At 48.6% G+C, this 22,485-nt stretch overlaps 1 protein-coding gene across 2 annotated transcripts in view; it reads right to left on the reverse strand.

Moving 5' to 3' along the window:
* Positions 1-22,485, reverse strand: part of Chd9 (chromodomain helicase DNA binding protein 9) — a 223,110-nt gene that overhangs the window by 183,123 nt on the left and 17,502 nt on the right. Inside the window, exon 1 of one of the 2 annotated variants that reach the window (XM_039098055.2) lies at positions 21,419-21,539. The exons of the other annotated variant lie outside the window; for it this stretch is intronic. The gene's annotated coding sequence lies outside the window, so the exon portion shown is untranslated. Of the gene's footprint in view, positions 1-21,418; positions 21,540-22,485 lie in introns of those variants that run through there. 2 annotated transcript variants of the gene reach the window in all.

Below are 22,485 nucleotides of genomic sequence, written 5' to 3' on the forward strand. Positions count from 1 at the left end.
CAAGTACCTTTATCCACTAAGCCAGCTTGCCAGTCCCACTCCTGTCCATCTTTTTATGATAAGACTATGCACTCTCAGGCTGGAGAGATGGCTCCGGGGTTAAGAGCATGAGCTGCTCCTTCAGAGGACCTGGCTTCAGTTCCCAGGACCCACATGGCAGCTCGCACCTTTCTGTGACTCCAGTTTCCAGGAAATCCAACGCCTTCTGACCGCCTTGGGCGCTGGGTCTACTTGGCACACAGATATCAATGCATGAATGTCCATAAGGTAAAATTTACAATAAAAGAAAACGTCTTCTTAGTTGGTCCAAAACAACAATAAAAAGGACTCACTATATATTACTAATACTACTGAAATATATATTTAAGGGACTAAAGAAATGGCTCAATGGTTAAAAAAATAATGATCACGGGGTTGGGGATTTAGCTCAGTGGTAGAGCGCTTGCCTAGCAAGCACAAGGCCCTGGCCCTGGGTTTGGTCCTCACACCAGTGACTTTGGCTCCAGGGAATTAAATTACACTTACGCACACGCAGGCACACGCAAATGCACATACACGCACGCACTCGCACACACACGTACATACATGTACACGCGCGCACACACGCACGCGCACACACGCACGTGCACACACGTGCACACAGACGCACGCGCACACATGCACGCACATGCACACACACACACGCAGGAATGCACGTAACTGAAAGAAGCATTTAAAAATATATAAGTAATGACACACATGTGTAAGCCCAGCAGTGAAGAGCCAGGACAGGAGGATCTTGAGTTCAAGACCAGCTTGTGCCACAAGACGAGACACTGTTTCTAAAATAAATTAAGGAATGGATGAGACTCGAAGTAGAGTGGGGGTGGAGGAAGGTCGAGAAAAGGTCACGGGCTGGACTCTCCTCAGCAACACAGCTTCCAAGAAAGCCCGAGCCAGGCTGCAGCTCTCCAGGGCTTGGCTGGTTTACTGGAGATGAACGGCGGCAGCGGCGGCGGCGGGCCCCCAGCCTTCCTGGGGCAAGACAGCCAATGAGCCTGATTCGCAGCTGGGGGCAAGTGTTTGCCTTGGCAGTTGGCGGCACTGCCGGCCTCCCAGCCTTCCTCAGCAGAGTCGTTATGCAGTTTGCTCGAATGCCCTATGCATTTTAATGAATGAGTCAAGGGACAGACTCAATTTGAAAGAGGAATCACTTCTCTGAGCTGGGTGAAGGGCTCTCGAGGGATGGTCTAGCAGCTTGGATATTACAAGCGAAGGGAAGAGGGGCGCAATCTCCATTTAGCGGAGGAGGGGGGTGTCTGGAGAAAGAAGGTGAAAAGGAAAACAGGGAGGGAGGGAAGGAAGGAGGAAGGAAGAAGAAACCAAGTGAAGGAGAACAACAGGAAGGAGAGCCGAGGGTCAGAAATGACTGGGAGAGCTCAGGAAACCTTCCCGAAAGAATGCAGTATGGGTTCCCCAGCTTCTTCACCCCCATACTTATTTGCTCCAAGCATCTGAAGCCTTCCACTAGCCAGCACACAAGGCACAGGAGCTCTAACAGAGGGAAGCAAGACTCCTTGTTTAGAACTGAATCCTGGTCAGGTTAGAAACACTATGGTGGGGTCTGGGGCTAGTGAGAGGCAAAGGAGGTCGTCTTCATTCTCTCTCCTATGACCACACCCCTGGGAAGCAGGAGTTGCTTCATGAAGATCAAGGGTACCAGTTCTCAGACATTCCTACTGGCCAGATGCAGGGGCAGCGTGGGCCAATTAGCATCTCTTGTCAAATTCCCATGACGCTCCCAGGAGGCGGGTCCTGTTACTGTCACATTTTTTAGACATGAGGAACCTGATGTGGAGAGAGTAGCTCGGCCAAGGTCACCCAGGGATTTGAACTCATCCCCGTCTGACTGCAGAGCTCCTGGCAGCTCCGCTCTGTGCTGTCAGCCAACCCCTGGCTGGGGAACGCTGGGGAAGGCCTTTCCCTTCCCAGGCTCCCTTCCAAGAACACTCTGAACCCCCAGGAGGAAGGGGTTGGTGTGAATCCAGAGGCAGTGAACGCCAAGTGGCCTGGGAGTGGATCTGAAACCTGCCCAGCACAGAGCTGTGTGTGAGACCCAGAGAGCCCAGGGGCAGCAAAGAAAGGAAGGAAGCGCAGCCCACTGCGGTCGGCTGGGGTGGCTGGTCTGTTCCCAGGCTGCACACCACAAAACACAGGGCAACAGATGCTCGGCAAATGCCTGTGTGGGAGCACAACTCGGCCCTTACATGGCAGGAGGGCGGGCAGTGTCCCTGAATTACTCAACAGAGTCATCTCAGCTTTGAACTTTGAGCCAGGCTCTGCAGGAACAGGGCATGGGGGTTGGGACGGGGTGGCACTCACCACCATCAAAAGGAAGTCTGCCGTTCACCTACCCCCCAAGTGGGAGAACACAGACTGGGAAGCAGCCAAGAAACCAGAAAGTGGCTATACACCCACATTCTCCTGAATTTTTACAGCTGGGGAGAAGAGCAACGCACAAGCAGAGCGGTGCTCTGGGACCCCGGGCTTCATGCCTGGAGAAAAGCAAGGCCACCTGCTAGGAACCGAACTGGACACAAAAACAGTCAGTCTATGCCGAGCCTTGTCTGCCTTCCCACCCACCCCGATGCGGGACACATGATCATCCTTGAACTGTCCCCACCTCCTCGGTAGGGAGAGGCTATTCCTATTCCCATTTTAGTAATGGGCAGGAAGATTAACAACATTTTATAGCCGCTGCTCACTGCTTCTGATTCCCACGGTGAAGGGGTTTCCCTAAACACACTTTCCATCTCAACTTCCTATATATGGCCGTGGAATAGTTTCTCTGACTGGAGAACTTGGGGAGCCTCTGGAATGATCTCAGCTCCATCCTTCTCTCAGGTCCATCTAAGAGGCTAATTTTGCACTCCCTTTTCCAAGCTAGGTTAGCAGTCTTCAAGGTGTACTTGGGCTTCCTACCATCCCTTTGTCTTCTGGATGCAGAAGAGGGATGCTGGTTTTCCTGAAAGGTTCTTTGGGGTTTTCAGACATGCTTAGGAGGATGGGCAAACCACCTCCATCTAACCTCCCACCTTCTTCTCCACAGCCTGGCAAAGGATGCTCTTGGCTTCAGGACAATGTTCTCTTGGGAGAAGGCAGAAGGCAACACTGTTTCAGATCTCCTCCTCCCCCTCCTCCTCCCCCCCCTCCTCCTCTTCCCTTCTTCCTCACCCTTCCTCCCCCTCCTCTCCCCTTCTCTCCCTTCCCCCCTCCTCCCCCTTCTCTCCCTTCCCCCCTCCTCCCCCTCCTCCTCCTCCTCCTCCCCCTCCTCCTCTTCCCTTCCTCCTCCTCCACCTCCTCCTCCCCTTCCTCTCCACTTCTCTCCCTTCCCCTCCTCCTCCTCCCCTTCCTCTCCCCTTCTCTCCCTTCTCCTCCTCCTCCTCCTCCTCCTCCTCTTCCTCCTCCTCCTCCTCCTCCTCCTCCTCCTCCTTGTTCTTTTGGACAAAGTCTCCTTGCTTCTTCTGCAAGAGTACACCTAGGCCTACAGGTAAGTGTGCACTACCACACCATGACCTGTTTGCTTGTTTTGTTTGGCAAGCCCCTCCCCCACTCCACAAGGAAAACCAAGTTCCCTACTTGGACTAAAAGGAGCCAGTCATGAGAGGGTGTTTCTGGGGTGACAGTATCCTGCCTATACACCAGTTCTTTCCCTTGCCACCTGTCAGGGCACCAACAATGGGACCTTGACATGACTGACTGTTACCAACCCAGACTGTTTACTCAGGAACACACCCTGGCAACTACCCTACACCCAAAGTCAAGCCTTGTAGATCCCATCAGATCGACAGCGAATTCTGAACCAGCTCTTGCTCTGGGTGACTACTGGCAAAGTCCACACTGGCCTCTGTATGAAAGCTCTGTGCTCTGAGTTCCTCCCTGAAAAGTGGAAAGACAGGGCTGGTTGGTAGCATGGATCAGAGGGTCAGAGTGGTTGGTGATTGTGATGGGTAATTTTCAGTGTCAACTTGCCTGAATAGAGAAATAGTGTGAGGGCATTTCCAGGGGCAATTGGATCACGATGAATGTGTGTAATCAATTGCTAAATCCACTGATGGATTCAAAATTTCAACAGACTTGATAGTCAGTGGGGGAGGGGGAGAGAGATAGAAAGAAAGAGGGAGAGAGAGAGAGAGAGAGAGAGAGAGAGAGAGAGAGAGAGAGAGAGAGAGAGAAGTGGGCCAACAAGTGTGCACCACCATACCGGAGCTTGTTTGCTTGTTCTGTTTGGAATATCCTTCCCCCTCCCACAATACCTTGATGTATCGAGGATATGGAACTGTGGGAAGTGGTACCAGCTTCAGGAAGAGGTTCCAGGGAAGATGCCTTTGAAAGTTATATCTTGGCCTTGGCCCCTTTCTGTCTGCCTGTCGTTCTGTCTGTTTGTCTGTCTGTCTATCTTGTCTGTCTGCCTGCCTTCTGGTCTCTGTGAGGTGAGCAATCTCCTTCACCATGCTACTCAGAACAACAACAATGGAGGCAATGACTATGAACTATAATTTGTGAATAAAATGCTTCCTGGACTAGGGTGGACCTCGGTGGTAACGCTCTTACCTAGCATGTGTGAGGACCTAGGCTCAATCCTCAGTACCACAGGGCATCAACAATTGATACAAGAACCCTCTTCTCAGCTGTTTTTCGCCAGGCATTTGCTATGGCAATGCCAAGTGACTAGCCCCTGGCCGGGCTCCTTGGCATGCCTGTCTATGCCAGCACCAGAGAAGCTGAGAGAGAGAATGAGGACCAGGCCAACTAGGGTGACATGGCTTTGAAACACAAAGGGAAGCGGAAGCGAAACAGTGACAGAGCCAAAGGTGAGAGAGGAGAGGCAGTGTTTCCTGAGGAGGCTACAAGACAGCTCCAGCTTTGCCAGCCGTAGCCATCCACTTGAGCATTCTGATAGCTGTCTTGGTAACAGAGTGCATACAGTAGGCAATGTATAAACAGTAGGAAGGGTGTTTATTTATCTGATTGTTTGGCTCCTGACTCTGCAAGATGAAAAGGCTCTGGGAAAGGGGAAAGGTCTCTGTGCTGTGGTAAGATCACTGGTGGGCAGACGAGCACAGGGGAGATAGGAAAACCTCGTTAAATTCATTTTTTTTTACAAATAAAGTTTTATTGAAACACAGTCACATTCATTTGTTTATTCACTTTTTTTTTTTTTGAGATAGAATCTTAGTATGTAGCCCTAACTGGGCTGATGTTTGCTTTGTATATTATCTAGACCAGGCTAGCCTCGAACTCACTGTGTAGACTCAGCTGGTGGCTTTGAACTTACAGAGATCCACCCACTTTGCCTCCTGAGTGCTAAAATTAAAGGTGTCGTTGTGCCTAAGCCCTACTCCTCCATAACCAAGCCACTCCCTTGATAATCCATTAGGAGGGCAGAGCCCTTATCCCCTCTTCAAAGTCCTACCTCTCAAAAGGGTACAGTAGCAACAAAACTTCAACACGTGGGAAATGAGAACCCGTATGTAACTCAGCGGCAGCAAACTTGCCAGTCATGAACGAAGTCCTAAGTTCCATTCCCAGCACCACAAACAAATAAATAATAAATAAAGTAAATGTGAACTTTGGAAGGGACATTTAAATTGTAATACATTCATCACCCCTCAGTCTCTAAGTCCAGGAAGAACAAGTAAACTTAACCAACATACATTAAAGGGGTTTCATTTTTGTTGATCACCAGGAAGGTCATGGGATCCAGTCCTGGTCAATGAGCCATTTTCTAGGTTTCTTGGGAAAGAAGATCCCTTGTATCTGAAAGCTGAAAGGATACGTGTACTAAAACCGATGATGTCACCTTGTTACAGCTGCCCAAGATTAAAATTAGTAGAGAAGAAAATAAAAATAAGAATTTAAGTTCTGATTAAACATCTGAACCCAGAATGCATCCAATGGAAGGTTTGTTTTGTTTTGAATAGAACCTGGGAATCTCAGGGACACTAAGTAATCCACCAAAATGCCTTTCTCTCTCTCTCCCTCCCTCTCTCTCCCTCCCTCACCCCTTCCTTTTTTTCTGGTCTTTCTTCTTAGACAGGGTCTTTCTACATAGTACTGGCTGTCTTGAAACTCACCTTGTAGACTAGGCTAGCCTCTTCTGTCTGTCTCTGCCTCTTGAGTACTGGGATCAAAGGCATGGGCCACCATGCCTGCCTCTATGCCCCTCCTTAAAAATGAGTTCCTGGCTGATACATTTTGCTCAAAGACATTTTGTGTTGAATTTTCTGTCACATGCTACCAAAAGAGTCCTCCTGGTTACCACCTTAATCCTTTTTTTTTTTTTATTATATTTTTGTGGGGAGTTCAAGAACAATTTTTTTTAGAGTAAAAAGCCCTGAGGGAAGGCCAGCCATGAACCGCAGCGGCTGCTCAGAGGAAGAGGCTGGAAAAGAAAAGGAAAAAGCTCTAAGCCATGGAGGTGAGACACCCGGCAGGCAAGCACATACATGTCGGAAAGAGTAAGGAAGCCCGAAATGCTGGGAGAACCCAATGTGTTAGGAAAAGCGTTCTTTTGGGGAATGCAGGCAGACGTAGTTGAAGTCTGGGGAGAGATTGCAGAGGTTTCTTTTAAATAAGAAAGGGTTTGGGGGAGGGTAAAGAAGGCTGGAGGCAGTGTGGGGAGGGCCAACTAACACCAAAAGCTACATGGAAGCTTTTGAAAAGGCTTCCTAAAATATATACATATATGAAAAGTATTTAAATAGAGTTACCATATAACGTTTGAGAGAATGCCCCACCTAGACGACTTATGCCACCGGGTCAAACCTTCAGTGCCGGGGACTGGGGTTATGGAGTCATTGGCCCAAAGGGGTTCCATAAACTCCCTTCTAAAACATGGCAGTCTGTTCACGAGGTTATCGGTCACTCTCTGTAATCTGATGGTAAGGCTCTGTTGCTGAAGAAAGACATCATTTATATCAAAGAACACTGGGAACTTGACCTGGTGCCCAATTAGAAGTTTCACTTTCAGTCACTGTGCCAGACAGAGAGAAGAAAGTAGTTGTGAATCTCACCCAGCTACAAACCCCATGTCTCCTGTAACAGCAACTGGCCTGTAAAATGTAGCAATTCCACAGAGACACAAATGCTCTGGTAGGAACCAACCACTTCTGGAATGGATTTAGGTCCACCCCATGTCATGGAACCTCTACCTGACAATGAAGGTGGCCAAAAGCCTGAGAGTAATTAGGTCCCAGGTTCAAGGGGAAAATTTACTACTATTATTCTGTTAAAGAAACAACAGTAAATCAACTCCCAAAGACATACTGTTTTTTTTTGGAGTTTTTGGGGTTTTTTTTTGTTTTTGTTTTTGTTTTTGTTTTCAGAGCTGAGGACCGAACCCAGGGCCTTGCGCTTGCCTACCACTGAGCTAAATCCCCAACATCCGAGGTTTTTGTTTTTTTATTTTTGAGTCAAGATCTCATGTAGCCCATGCTGGCCCAAAGTTACAACCTAGCTGAGGTTAGCCTTAGACTTACGATTTTCTTCCCTCTGCCTTCTAAGTTCTGGAATTACTGGTATGTACCTTCACGTCCAGCTATTGTATAATTCATTCAACAACTGGGAATTAGAGGAACTGAGACACGGAGAAGACCCGTGCTCTCTACGCAGTAGAGATAGGATTCGAATCTGGTCTCCCATCCTCTGGAACCTGAGAAAGAGGCTTGAGTCTCCTTCTTAGCTCAGTCACTCTAGTCAGTGGTAGAAAACTCACTTGGAGAACAGAGCCCTGGTCCCCCTACAGCCACAGAGGAGTGCACAGCTCGGGTATTCTCAGTACCATGTGCCCTTTCTTTGGAAGAGAGACATAAATTGGAGAAGGGTCTCCATCAATCACGGAAGGTTTAGTCTTGATGTCAAGGGCTTGGAGGTTTGCAAATGGCCCAACGCCTTTTGTTCTTTCAGGCACAGACACTTCAGTGTCTGACTGCCAGAGCATCACTTCTTTCTTAGAAGATAATGTCACCTGATAAAATACGAACACTTCTCAGGCCTCTCAGGGCTGCCATCCTGAGTTACTGTGGGTTATGGCAGTCTTGTAGCAAGGAGTTAGGGTATCAGGTACATGGGAGGGACCAGGGGATTTGTCCCCATGTAAGGAGGGAAGGGACAAAAAGGGACATCCAAGAATTGGGGAGACTTCAACTGATTAAGGATGCCGCTCAGCCGTATGACTTTGAAATGGGATAAGACAATAGAATATTAGGGAACTGCTTCAAAGTAACCCAGAAGTTAAGGAAGCGGGCAGAGACACTGACGAAATGGGCGTGTTAATGATCGCTGAAGCTATATTATAGGTGAGCATGTGTGATAGTCTATAATAACTAAATTTTATTTATTTGTGTGTATGTGCATGCATGTGTGTGTGTGCATGTGTGTGTGTGCGTGCGTGTGTGTGTGTGTGTGTGTGTGTGTGTGTGTGTGAGAGTGCGTGAGTGGGTGCGTGTGTGCATGCATGCGTAGATCAGAGGACAACTTTTGGGAGCTGGCTCTCTCTTTCCATTATGTGGGTTCTAGGGATTGAACCCGGGGCTGTCAGGTTTGGTGGCAAGGGCCTTTTACCAGCTGTACCATTTCATTGGCCCTAATAGCCTGTGCAAAATTTAAGATGTACCAAATAATTTAAATTTCATTTTGAGACAGGGTTTCTCTGTGTGATAGCCTTGGCTATCCTGGAACTCTCTTTGTAGACCAGGCTGGCCTCCCACTCATACCCATAGAGATTGCCTTTCTCCATCTTCTGAGTGCTGGGATTAAAAGCTTGAGCCACCATGTCCATCACAGAACAATTTGATTTTTTTTTTAAAATCTATTTATTTATAAGTTTGAGTGTTCTGTTTGCATGTATCTCTGTGCACCATATGGATGCCAGCAGAGGCCAGACTGGGTATCGATTCCCCCTGAAAATGGAATTGTAGATGGTCGGGAGCCACCATGTGGGTTAGGGATCAAACCTGGGACCTATGGAGGAACAACGAGTGTTCATAACCACTCAGCCATCTGATTTAACTTTTGGAGATGGGGGCCCAGACTGGCCTTAGACTCCTGAGCTCAGTGATGCCTGCCTCGGTCTCCCAAAAAATTGCAACTACAGGCTCAGTCACCATGACCTTCTATGAATACTTTTAATACTATGATTTGGGCTTTATTTATTGTAAAGAGTCTTTCTCACACGTACAAGTACACACCTCACGAGTGATACAGATACACGCAGATGCAGACATACTCTCTTGCCCCCTCCCTCCCTCCCTCTCTCCCTCTGTCTCTGTCTCTCTGTCTCTCTGTCTCTCTGTCTCTGTCTCTGTCTCTCTCTGTCTCTGTCTCTCTGTCTCTGTCTCTCTCTGTCTCTCTCTGTCTCTGTCTTTCTCTCTCTCTGTCTCTGTCTCTGTCTCTGTCTCTCTGTCTCTGTGTCTGTCTCTCTCTGTCTCTGTCTCTGTCTTTCTCTCACTCGCTCGCTCGCTCGCTCGCTCACTTTAAGGACAGCAAAACTGAAGCTCAGAGAGGCTAGGCCATTGATGTCACACAGAACTGAGTTGAACCTTGGGTTCCCGATTCCAATTACAAGACAAGATGGAGGCAAGAGACAACTGAGGCAGTTTCGGCAGCCTGTGGTTGCTAGGGACCATGTCATTACCCTGGGAGCCCCGTACTATCCACTTCTAAGCCCTGCTCCTAGGCAGCCAGGCCTCCGCTTAATTGGTATGGCACAGACCCCAGTGGGACCCCAGGGAGTCATTGAGTGCACAGTGGAAAGCGCCCAGCCACTGATTTCACGTGCTTCTTGGTAGTTAAGAAAACACAGTCCAGCCCAGCAGGCCCTGGACCCTTTCACGGGCATCTTGAGAGCCGCTGCCTGAACATCTGGGTCTGATAAAGGGAGACCCACGTGGGCTTCCCTGCCCCCTTTCCCATAACTATTTCCGCACAGACCCTTGAAGCTCTGCGCGTGTGGCTGCTCCGTTCTTTCCTTTCCCAAACATATGGATTCCCAGCTCCTATTTCAAACTCCGGCACTGGGCTGCTGTAAACTCCCCAAAGCTCTCAATTTCCTTTTTCCATTGCTCATTCCTTCCCAAAGCGCTTGAAAAAAAGCCCCCTTTTTAGCTCTGTTCCAGCTTCCCTGTTTGTGAAAGGAGGGCAAGGAGAACAGTTGTCAATCACTAGTGTGACTGACAGGAGCTTTCACCTTAATAGTCTGAGAGATGGAGGTGCGTGGGGGTTGGGAGACTCCACCATGGGTTGGGCACTCACTGTGGGGAAAGCCTTGACTCCCCCAAATCATTCATGCTGCGGGAGGCCTGAGGCCCAGCCATCTGCTCCCTTCTGGCTGGCTGAAACTTCCCCTTTGAAAATCGCTAATGAGAGAGGGGTGGAGGGGGGCAGTGCATGGGCTTGGTTCCCAGAAGGTTACTGCTGAAGTGGGTGTGTGCCACTTGGGCAGCTAGGGGCAAGTCCTTGCCTGCTTCTTACCCTGTGGCCTTCTGCTTCTTCATCTAATGGCAACTTTCCTCTTACAGAAGAGAGAGCCAGCTCTCCGTACTACAAGGCCAGACACATCGGCTGTGAGGGGGTGGGGGGGGGGGTGGAAGACAGGATATACAAGCACCAGGGGCCTTGGGGACAGAAGGTATTCCTCCCAGACAGAGGTCAAGAGGCCTCAGATGCCCTTAGGGATCCAGCAGGCGATATAAATGTTCTGGGGGAAGAGGGAGGGAAGGGATGTAAAAGACAGAGGGTTGCAGAAGGGACTAGAAACAAAGTGCTCTCAGCAAAGGCAGTACATTGGTTGATTTTTGACAACTGGACATAGACATATCTAAGAAGGGAAGCTATGCATGTATGTATCTATCTACCTATCATCTATCGACTTATCTATCAATCTATCATCTATCTGTTTCTCTGTGTAGCCCTGGCTATCCTGGAACTCACTATGTAGACCAGGCAGGCCTCGAACTCAGATCTGACTGTCTCTGCCTCCTGAGTGCTGAGACTAAAGGCATGCACCAACACTGCCCAGCTCTGTCTGTCTGTCTGTCTGTCTGTATCTATCTATCTATCTATCTATCTATCTATCTATCTATCTATCTTTCCATCTATCTACTTTGAGGCTCACTATGTAGCCTTGGCAGGCCTGGAAATCATCCCGTAGACCAGGCTAGCCTCATGTATATTGCTTCTGCCTGCTGAGCCCTGGAACTAAAAAGGTACAACATGGCCAGCCCAGAAGAGGAAATCTTAATAAGTATGCAGGGCATTTCCTTGATTAATGATTGACTTGGGAGGGTCTAGCTCACTGGAGATGGTGCGATCCCTAGGCAAGCCGTCCTGGATTGGATAAGAAAGCAGACTGAACAAGCCATGGGAAGCAAGCCAGGAAGCGGTGTTCCTCCTGGTCTCTGGTCTTGCCTGTAGGTTCCTGCCTTGAGTTCCTGCCCTGACTTCCTCAGTGATGGAGTGTGACCCACGAGTTGTAAGTTGAAATAAGCTCTTTCCTCCCCAAGTTGTGAGCAAAAGAAACCTAAGAAGACAGGCAGCAACTTCTGAGCCAAGAGCTGACTGTTAGGATGTAGGAGTGGGAGCACTATGCTGCCAGACTCCCCATCTCCCCACAAAGGCAGAGCAGGACCGCACACGACATCTCCCAACTGGGGAACAGATCGGATTGAAAGAGATTCCAAAGGCTGGTATGATGAGCTGAACCAAACTGTACAGCAGTCTGCAGGGTTTCGGGAAGTCCAAGACTACAGGAGAAGAGGCCTAGAGGGAGTCAAATGGAATTCACTGCTGTGATGTGTTGTCTCACCATCCCACGTGCGAAACTCCTGCCGCTGTGATTTTGATCTCATGCTATCTTTGCCACTGGGCGCAAACCAAGGAGACCCCAACTCATCCATATATTCTTCCTCTTTCAAGCCAGTTCAGAATCAGCTGGCTGACCACACTGGAGTTAATTTAAAAAGTCCATAAGATCTGTCTGCACATATAAGGGTCAAGTGACACCTTCTTTCTCCACATCCCAAGAACTGACCAGGAACTGCATATTTAAAGAGAATTTTTTATCTGCTCTGCTTTTGCTCTTTTGACATAAAATCTTGCTATGCAACCCAGGCTGGCCTTAAACTCAAGATCCTACTGCCTCAGCTCCCCAGAGGTCTATGATTATAGGTGTGTTCCACTGCAATAGGACTCAGGCCATTTTTAAAAAGAAAAAGAATGTGTTTCAAGAAATAATGGCTTCCCATACCTGAGAGGATAAATAGGGAAACCAAGGCAAAGAGTTTGAGAAATCATAAAGTGTTAGCTTCTTCCTCTTCTTGCCCTTCTCCTTCCCCCTCTGCCTCCTCCTCCTCTTCCCCTCCTCCTCTTTCCCTCCTTTCCCCCTCCCCCTCCTCCTCCTCTCCCCCCTCCTCTTCTTCTTCCCCTCCCTTCCCCTCTCCCCTTCCCCCTCCTCTTCCCCTCCTTTCCCCCTCCCCCTCCTCCTCTTCTCCCCCCTTCCTCCTTTCCCCTTCCTTCACCTCCTCTCCTCCCTCCTCCCCCTCCTCTCCTCCTCTTTAAAGGTATTTAGGATCAAAGTTTGGCCTTCATATATGCTAGCTATACTTCTGGCCCCAATATTCAGTTTTTAAAAATTCAGTTGTTTTCCTGAACCATACATCATAAAAAGTACATAAAAAGGTACAAGGTGTCACCAAGTCCCTCTGGCTGGCTTGGAACTGAGAAGACTGATTTTTTTTTTTTTTTTTTTTGATACAGACACCCCCTGTCACCAGGCTGGGGAGCCCCTTAGCACAATTGTAGAAGACTGATCTTAAACTCTCAGAGAACCTCCTGTCTTCCCTTCTGAAGGCTTCTATGCTGTGTGTGTGCCACCCAGCTAGAATAAGTTTTCTTTGTTTTTTCCATGTTTTTTTTTTTTTTACAATAGTATGATGTTGGAATATAAAATGCAGAACAGGAAGGGGGACTATGAATGAACACAAGTATGAGGTGCAGTGGAATACTGTGGCAGTGCACACAGTAGGAGGTGCAGTGGAATACTGTGGCAGTGATACAGTAGAAGGTGCAGTGGTATACTGTGGCAGTGCACACACACAGTAGGAGGTGCAGTGGTATGCTGTGGCAGTGCACACAGTAGGAGGTGCAGTGGTATGCTGTGGCAGTGCACACAGTATGAAGGTACAGTGGCATACTGTGGTGGTGCACACGGTAGGAGGTACAATGGAATACCCCGGTGGTACAAACAGTAGGAGGTACAATGGTATACTATGGCAGTACACACAGTAGGAGTTACACTAGAATACTGTGGTGGTGCACACAGTAGGAGGTACATTGGAATACTGTGGTGGCTCATACAGTATGCGGTGCAGTGGTATACTGTGGCAGTGCACACAGTATGAGGTACAGTGGTATACTGTGGTGGTGCACACAGTAGGAGGTACAGTGGTATGCTGTGGTGGTGCACACAGTAGGAGGTACAGTGGTATGCTGTGGCAGTGCACACGGTGGTAGGACAGGTGGCTCCTCAGACATGGCTGGCCTGAGTTCTATAATGAGTTCCTTGCAGCCTAGGTTTCATAGGGAGACGCTAACTTTAAATAAAGAAGGTATCAGTTTGGGTAGGCTAGTGCATGCCTTTGAACCCAGCACTGGGGAGGCAGAAACAGGCAGAGGCAGAATTCTGAGGTCTGGAAGGATGAAGCAAAACCAGGAAAGGAGGCCAGGGTGACCTATTTCTTTATTGGCATCACTAACTTCTGTTTGGCTGCCAGATAGGTTGTTCTAGCTTCGCCAATCTCTGTAGAGTAAGGAATGAGAAAGATGAGTGGGAGATGACAAGGGGTGAAATCTCGGAGTAAGGGAGCGTGTGTTGTGCAAGTGTCTGCCTTCAGCAGGGAGCACAAAGGCATGTCTGGGTGTGTGCACGCATGTGCTGCAGTCCTGGTCTGTGTGCAGGCATGTCTGGGTGTGTGCACGCAGGTGTCCTGGTTTGTGTGCAGGCCACTTTGGTACAAGTGCTGGTTCTCATGCTTCAACAAATGCCACCTCTGTGACTCTAGCCTCTCACTGTCCATCTCCCACCTCAATGCTATATTCATTTACAATATGTTTGAGGGGCACTTTTTATTACCCGGCACTGTGATCTACACTGGAACTGGCAGCAACAGTGTAGCTAGTTCAGTGGTACCTTTCCCTAGCATGCACAAGGCCTGGGTTCGATCCTTAGCAATGCCAAAATCAGAAAGGTAGGCCTGATGGTCTACAAATATAATTTCGGCTACTTGAGAGGCTAAGATAAGAGGATCACAAGTGTGTGGCCAGCCTGGACAACTTAGTGAGACCCTGTCTCAAAATAAGAAAAGTAAAAAGAAGGGCTGTGGACACAGGTAGACTGCCAGCCTAGCATAGGCAAGGCCTTAGGCTTAATCTTCAATACAGTGGAAGTGGAGGGGGGATATAAGCTTGTCCTTGGGGGCCCACAGTTTAAAAAGAAGGCTGACAAGAGACCAGCACAGCCATTCAGCAGAGTAAGCACTCTGAAAAAGGAAGTAGAGAGGACCCAAGGGAAGCTGGGTCTGAAAGCCAGTAGCGGGGAACTGAGATTATATCCTAGAGAGAGTCGCCCTAGCTGACGTGTGAAAAATAAACTGGGACCAGACAGGTAAGAGGAAGAAGAGACTGTCGGGTAGGGGAGACATTGCCAACAAAGGCCTGGAGATTGGGGTCCTCCAGGACTTGGGGAAAATCTATTGCTTTAGCGAAGGCAAGTTCTACCTGGGAGGGATTTGGGGTAGTTCTGGGCCAAGGTATAGAGCCAGCATGGTAGTGGCCATCAGCCAAGCCCGAGAATATTCTCAAATTAAAAAACACTTAGCTAAAAGCATTTTTTAAAAAATCTCTCCTGGCAGGATGGTGGTAGCACACACCTTTGATTCCAACACTTGGGCGGCAGAGACATGTGGATCTCTGAGTTGGAGGCCAGCCTGGTCTACAGAGTGAATTCCAGGACAGCCAGGGCTACACAGAGAAACTTCGTGTTGAAACCCTGACTCCTCAAGAAAAAAAAAATCTCTCCTGAGTCAGCCATGGGAGGTCACAGCTGTCATGCCTGCCATGCAGGAGGGAAGGGCAGGATTGTGAGATCTGCCCCAGAGAAACACACACACACACACACACACACACACACACACACACACTCTCTCTCTCTCTCTCTCTCTCATCATAGAAGCATGGCGTGAAAGACTTCTGATCCCAGCACTTGGGAAACAGAGGCAGGAGACTCAAGAGTTCAAGGTTGCTCCTGGTCCTCAGTAGGGTCAAGGCCAGCCGAAGGTGCAGGAGACCTTGATGCAACCAAACAAAAGATCAAAAGCAGAGTCTAAGACAAACTGTTCCCATTTACAAAGGACAGTCGGGGCGATTTATTCTACTACTGAACCCGCCAGCACACAGAGATGAGGTTGGCCCTCAACTCCTGGATCCCCGGCCTTCACTCCCTGAGGATTATCGACATAGATCCTGAGCCATATGCCACACCCACTTTGCACTATTATTGAGACACGGTCTCAGTGTGCCCAAGCTGGCCTCCATCTGGCAAATTAGCAGATGACCTTGAACTACTCACCCACTGGCTAAGATTATAGGCATACATCCCCGTGCCCGGTTATAAATTTTATTATAGAGGAAACTGGGGTCTAAGGAAGAAAAGTACCCAGGGCTATTGGGTGTTTCATGCATGCACTCACTGACACAGCTACCTGTCTGGACTGGCTTGAACTAGGTGCTGTGGTTTTAGCAGGGAGGAAAGCAAATTTCCTACTCAACCTTCTTCCACCAATTGAAATTCTGATTCCAGTTCCAGAGCCCTTCCCAGTACCCAGAACCCAGGTTGGATTTGTCATTTCCAGGGGCCTGGGTGCCTTGGTACCTCCTTCACCTACCGTCTCTGGGAGGACGGTCCAAAGAGCACAGTAATTGTTATGCAAATGCAATGCCAAGAGGAGGTGCAGAACCAGACCTTACAGGACTCTGCAACACAGCCATTCCATTCCGCGTGCAGGGACCGAGTTTGCTTCCCCCTGGATGGCGGACTTCTCTGTTCACTTTTACACTCTACCTCTGCCTAGTCTCCTTCCAGGCACCAATGCGTAGAAGTAGAAATGAGATAGTGGTTGTTTCAAAGGCAAATGAGGAAGGGGAAAGGGGAAGGAGAGAGCAGAGAATAAACTATAGAAAGACACTGAACCAACTTTACCTTCCACACAACCCTGCTTCGAGCCAGCCCTTGCCAAGGTCAGGGATGCCTGGCAAACCCCACCCAGACAGATATCCCGGAAAGCTGCCTGGGAGTGGCTGATGCATGTCCCCAGAGTCTGGGCAATGTTATGTCCTGGGCAACTACAAGTCACACAGGATGAAAGCTATGACTGAATGTCTGGGGCAGGGTGGGAGGCCTTGCCAGAAGGTGGGGGTGGGGGGTGGAGCGGGAGCAAGGGAGGAGGGGCAGAGCCCTGGCTGGTTTTGCACAGACAAATCTCTTCATTTTTCCAGACTGGAAAAAGCTGTTTGGGCCGTGCACATTTGCAGAGAGTCACGGTCTTTACTACGCTTCCTGGCTCCGCGGAGCGTTTTGCCATTCAGTCAAACCCGGCTTGTATATCTCATGAGGAGAGCTGAAGAAGCTGTGGAGTCTCTTCTCCCCCACCCCATGTTGTGCTCAAAAGCACAGCACAAGTGACTTAAAAAGCCTCACCTCTTCACTTGGACAACAGGGGTGGAGGGTGGCATGGTATAGAGACAAAGACCCAAGTTTAGACAAACATTGTTTCTGGGTTGGAAGTGCGCTCACATTATTTTCCCCACGCATGCACGGTTATGTGCCCAAGCCTCTTTTCCTTTTTTTTTTTTTTTTTTCCAAAACAAACCGAAATGCTATACCAATAACCAATCCCAGCATTTCACACGTCTCTTCCTTATCTACACTGTCAGGAGCACAGGTAAGGCCAGAAATGAATCAGTTAATTTTTAAATGCCCCGCCCTCCCATGTTTCTACCTAGAGAACCCTCATCTAATAGCAGACGTGAGTACGTGCATTTCCCATGCCAACCAGTTCTTCAGCACCAGCTGGTGCCTGCAGTGCAATTCAGTTCTGACTGTGACTACCTAGAGTTGGCATTGGAGCCCACAGGCTGAAGGTTCCGGTCCCAAAGACCATCTGTACTTCAAAAGCACCACATACCAGAAAGAATCGTGACCCTGGTTAAGTCCACAGAAAATACTGTCTCAAGGAAACAGAGAGGGCTGGGGAGTTGGTTCCAGCAGTTAAGAGCACTTCTTGTTCCTGCAGGGACCTGAGTTCGCTCCCCAGAACCTACGCAGGGGCTTGCAACCACCTGTAACTCTGGTCCCACGGGATTCAAGGCACCCTTCTTGGGCACCCAATTCACACATGATAGGCAGACAAGCACACAGCCAAAACACTCGTACACATGAAATATTAAATCTAATTATTTCTAAAAGAAAGATAAGTGGACGCACTCCACGTGAGCATCTAGAGATGAAGAGGTAAACGAATTATACATCGCCCGTCTAATGTGGAGTAAGGCTGGTGTGGTTTGCAGACCTGTAATCCCAGCACTTGGGAAGCAGAGATGGGATCCGTGCAAGTTTGAGGCGAGCCTGGTTTATGTAGCAATCCTGACTCTAAATAAATAAATATCAAAATGTGATACTGTTCAGCATTCAAAAGACAGAGGCTTCGAACGATGGTTAGGGGAAGCACAATGTTTAGGTGGTGGCACATGGCTTTAATCCCGGTACTCGGCTGAGACAGAGGCAGGCTGATCTCGTTAAGTTTGAGGCTAGCCTGTCAACATAGTGAGTTTCAGGACAGCCAGGGCTACACCAAAAAAAACAAACAAAACAAAAACAAAAACAAACAAATAAAAAAAAGCTATCTTTTAGCAAAGAACAAATTTGATTCATTCATGTTTATGATTAAACCTTTTTTTTTTCTCGAGGATCGGGCTATGCCCACCTTAACTGTGAAAGGTTCTGTACTGCCTGTTCCAGGAAACGACAATCATGTCTTTGTTTCAAAAAGGCCATTATGGGGGTTGGGGATTTAGCTCAGTGGTAGAGCGCTTGCCTGGCAAACGCAAGGCCCTGGGTTCGGTCCCCAGCTCCGAAAAAAAGAAAAAAAAAAAAAAAAAAGGCCATTATGATCATCTTGAAACCCTACCTTTGTTTGGAAAGGTTGTTATGACTACCTGTTGTTATGACCACGTGTTAAGACCACCTTATGTTCGGCTTCTGTAACTCCGCCTATTCGCCCGCCTATTCGCCTGCCAAATCCCCCAATCAGAAAGCCCCTTCTGAACTATAAAAACTTTGTCTTCCCCCACATCCAATGCTGACCCCTCGCTTTCTAAAATTTTTTATTTATTCACGTATTTTATGTATATGAGTGTTCTGTCTTCATGCCCATCAGACGGGGAAATTAGATCCCATTACAGATGGCTGTGAGCCACCACGCGGTTACTGGGAATTAAACGTAGGACCTCTGGAAAAGCGTTCAAGTGCTTTTAGATGCTGAGCCGCCTTTCCAGCCTCCCAAAAGCTGACTGCTTGAACCCCACCTTAGGGGGTCGCAGCCCATGTACATGAATTAAAAAGCTTGCTTTAATTAGTATGGCTATGATAATTTGGGTTGGTGGTTTTTCTCCTTGAATTTTTGGGATTAACACCTATCTCAAAAACAAAAACAAACAAACAAACAAACAAACAAAAACAAAACACAAAATTCCAGTGGATTCCCACAAACTCTTTGTGGTGGTTTGAATAGGAATGGCCCCCATAGACTCATGTGTATCAATGGTTGGCCATGGTGAGTGGCACTATTAGGAGGTGTGGTCTTGTTGGAGAAAGTGTGTCCCTGGGGGTGGGCTTTGAGGTCTCATATGCTCAAGCCACACCCGGTGTGGCTCATGGTTCCCTTCTGCCTGTCAATCAAGTTATAGAACTCTCAGCTACCTGTCCAGCACCGTGTCTGCCCACATGCCCCCATGCTTCCTGCCATGACGATAATGGACTAAACCTCTGAACTGTAAGCCAGCCCCAATTAAATGCTTTCCTTTAAGAGCTGTCGTGATCATGGTGTCTCTTCATAGCAATAGAAACTCTCTAAGACACCCTTCAGGTTGGCTGAACAGCCTCCAGGAACACAGGGAACCACTCTTCTTGTATTTGCCAATTTTTTTATAAAGGATACAAATCCGCAATAGCAGGGGAGAGACGTAGCACCAGGCAGGTGAGGCGAGGCAGGGAGCAGAGCCTTGCCTTCCTCTGGGCCAGCCAACTGCCCAGTGCTTTGTCAGCTCACCCCATGCTCTCTAACTCTCTTAGGCTGCCAGTGCTCCTCCAGCCTTCCCAGAGAGAGGTGGACAAGTGCTCCAGAAAGCTCCAAGCCTCCAATCACTCCATTCTTAAGTGACTGACCAGGCAAGGGACTAGGGAGGGGCCTCACCTTAGGTATATTAGCATAACGAGTGGAGGGCTCATTAGAATAATAAATGCCAATCATTCAGGAAACCCCAAGGCTTTAAGTACTCTAGTATTAGGGACCAAGGCAAAGGTCAGATGCCCATCTTATGACTGCAGTCCCAGATGCCAGGAGAGGATATCATCTGAGAAACATTTTATGCCAAGACATGAATGAAATACAAAAAGAAATTAACGAACGCTTACTCCGTGTACTGAATGGTGGGGAGGGACACAGTTCACCGCCAACTTTCTTTTCTCAGTACTAGAGAGAGAACTCAGGGTCTCACCCACGCCAGGTGAGCGCTCCCTAGTCTGCACCTGTTTGTTTGTTTGCTTTTAACTAAAAAAAAGTTGATGCATTTGTTTTACTTTGTGTGTATCTTTGTATTGCATGCATGTATGCGTGCACACCACACGACAGGGGTTAGAAGATGTCCTCCCACTCCCCTGGAACTGGAGAAAATGAGGGCGGTGAAGAGCACCACATGGGTGCTGGAAACTGAACCTAGATCATTCCCAAGAGTAACAAGTGACCCTAACCACTGGGCCATCTCTCAGGTGCCCCATTCCTTTTTCTTATTTGTTTGTTTGTTTGTTTGTTTATAGTCTGGCACGATGGTGTACACCTCTAATCCCAGCACCTGGGAGGCTGACGCAGTGGTTTGAGCCCAATCTGGTCTACATATAGTGAATTTTGGAGCTGTGTAGAGAGGCCTTGTCTCAAAAACAAACAAAAAAAGTATTTACTGTATATATATATATGTCTCTCTGTGTGTGTGTGTGTGTGTGTGTGTGTGCACATGCATGGGGGGGTTACTTGTCATGGTTCATATGCAGAGGTGAGAGGACTTTTGGGGACCACACCTTACGTTGGTTAAGCAGGTGACCCAGCAGGGAAAGGCACTTACTGCTAAGCATGACAACGCCAGTCAGGTCCCCACATGGCAGAAGGAAAGAACCAGCTCCTGACCTCCTGAATTGTCCCCTGACCTCCCCCTGCACCATGTCACTTGAGTATGGGCTGCAGGACGAACAATGGTAATAAGAACATGTTAGACACTTTAAGGATGGGCCTGAGGAAAAGGCTTTCCCAGGCCCATCATGCCACACTTCAAGGTGCTGAGAGCTTAGTGCAAGCCAGAGAGCTCAAATCTACCCAATACAAGGACCGGAGCATTTAGCTAATCTCACTTAAACAACCTAGAAAGCATGCTGGGGTAGGAGGGTGCTCTCATTTCAGAGATGAGATACAAGAATGTTTCCAGGCGACCTCTGGCCTCTCCAGGGGATTCTTCCTGGTAACCAGGTACCCCGTGCGCACTGCAGGTTAGCACCATCTGAACACTGTCACAAAAGCCCTCACCCTGATCCCGACTGGCCAAGCACAAAGCCATCCTCCGCCATAGGAAAACTGAAAGTACTCAGGAGGTTGTGGTAAACAGATGTCTGTGAGTTCGAGGCCAGCCTGCTCTACATACCAGGACAACTGGGGCTGTCTCGAAAAACAACCAACAAGGAAGTAAAAGCCAGCCACGGTGGCTCGTCACTCAGGAAACCAGGTGGGAGAAATGGCACAGATCTGAGGCCAACCCAGTCCATGTAATGGGCTCTAGGTCAGCCAAAAAGACAGCCAAGAAAGAGAGCAAGCAGGAGACCAGGAAGGAGAGAGACATCTTAGCTTTCCCTCTGAAGTAGAAAGGCAGGGATGGGAACCGGGCTTTGGTTACCATGGAAATGGGAATGGGAGCTGGCTGGGGCTGGCAGTAGCTGTGGCGGCTTGGGAGCCGGCCCTGTGGCAGAGGGGGCTTCCAGCTGGGGGGAAGACAGCAGGCTTACCTGAGAGGAAGAGGTAGGAAAGGAGTCAGACACTGCCTCAGACTCTGGAGCCCATGAATTCTGCAGTCATCAGGAGTGCCACAGAACAGGCTGTGTGTCTGTGCTGTGTAAGTGTTCCACAGGCTTGAAAACAAGAAGCAAAATAAACCCAAGGCTTGGAAAAGAACTGAAAGCGTGTCTGTTGTCACTGAGCCGCAGACTGGAGACACAAGAGGATACCTCCCAGACACAGGCTCTGGAAGCACTGTCCCTGACTCTGTCCCCAGCACAGTCATTAAACAGGGTAGGGAACAGGGGAGGGAACTGGTTTTGCTCCTTCCTCTGTTCTCTGATGCACAGTTCCTGTGGCAGGTAGGAGGTCTGTGATGCTGGAGCTCTAGGGGCTTCCAGAGGACTTCCAGGCTCTGACTGTTCTCCGGGGCATGTGCTGGAGAGAGAGCCTGGTTAGGCCTACAGCAGTAATGGGCCTCGGCAGTCCCTTTGCTGGGTCTACCTGAAGCTATCTACCCTAACCCAGGAAGAGAAATTCCCTAGCTATTTCTTAATCAGAGCAGGGTGGGTGGCCAGGAGAACCTCAGGTTATAAATGAACTAGAGCTTGGGTTTTTTTTTTTTTTTTTTTTTTTTTGCCTTTTTTCAGAGATAGGGAAGGGGCTACTGAGAGGGCTTAGCAGATAAAGGTACTTGCTGCCTAGCCTAAGGACCTGAGTTCAATCCCCCAGACCCATGTGATGGAAGGAGAGAATAGACTCCCACAGGTGCGTCTCTGGTCTCCACACTCCACCACACACCACACATCACACCACACACACACACACACACACACACACACACAGACAGACACATACACATACACACACACATACACACACACCCCTCTCTCTCCTACACATACCATACATCACACCACACACACACACACACACACACACCTCCCTTCCACACACAAATGAATAAATGTATTTAAAAAGAGAACATGAGAGAGTAGCTGGGTGGCTGGAGGTATGACTACGTGGAAGCCTAGCATTTCTTTTTTTTTTTTTTTTTAACCTTTATTAACTTAAGTAT

Source organism: Rattus norvegicus, chromosome 19 (assembly GCF_036323735.1).
Source record: "Rattus norvegicus strain BN/NHsdMcwi chromosome 19, GRCr8, whole genome shotgun sequence".
Classification (NCBI taxonomy): domain Eukaryota; kingdom Metazoa; phylum Chordata; class Mammalia; order Rodentia; family Muridae; genus Rattus; species Rattus norvegicus.